Genomic DNA, 237 nt, shown 5'->3' on the forward strand with positions numbered 1-237 from the left:
TCAGAAGCAAAAAAAGTTCAAAGCATAAAGTTCATGCCAAAAATCTTACATTTTTTTCAAATTTTTTTTCTTTAAATATGGAATGCTTCATGAATTTGTGTCTCACCTTGCACAGGGGCCACGCTAATCTCTGTATCGTCCCAATTTTAGTACATGTGCTACTGAAGCAAGCACTCATTTTTCTCAGTCTTGACAAAGAACCTTCAAGTTAGGCTTAGGGAGAAAATAGAAAAAAAA

At 34.2% G+C, this 237-nt stretch overlaps 1 non-coding gene across 1 annotated transcript; it reads right to left on the bottom strand.

Moving 5' to 3' along the window:
* Positions 1 to 71: 71 nt before the first annotated feature.
* LOC145719108 (U6 spliceosomal RNA) lies at positions 72 to 174 on the bottom strand. The gene has a single exon (XR_014142185.1). It is a non-coding gene; the product is annotated as a U6 spliceosomal RNA (small nuclear RNA).
* Between the last annotated feature and the right edge of the window lie 63 nt (positions 175 to 237).

Source organism: Leptonychotes weddellii, unplaced genomic scaffold (assembly GCF_054177405.1).
Source record: "Leptonychotes weddellii isolate Sample4059 unplaced genomic scaffold, ASM5417740v2 HiC_scaffold_304611, whole genome shotgun sequence".
Taxonomy (NCBI): Eukaryota; Metazoa; Chordata; class Mammalia; order Carnivora; family Phocidae; genus Leptonychotes; species Leptonychotes weddellii.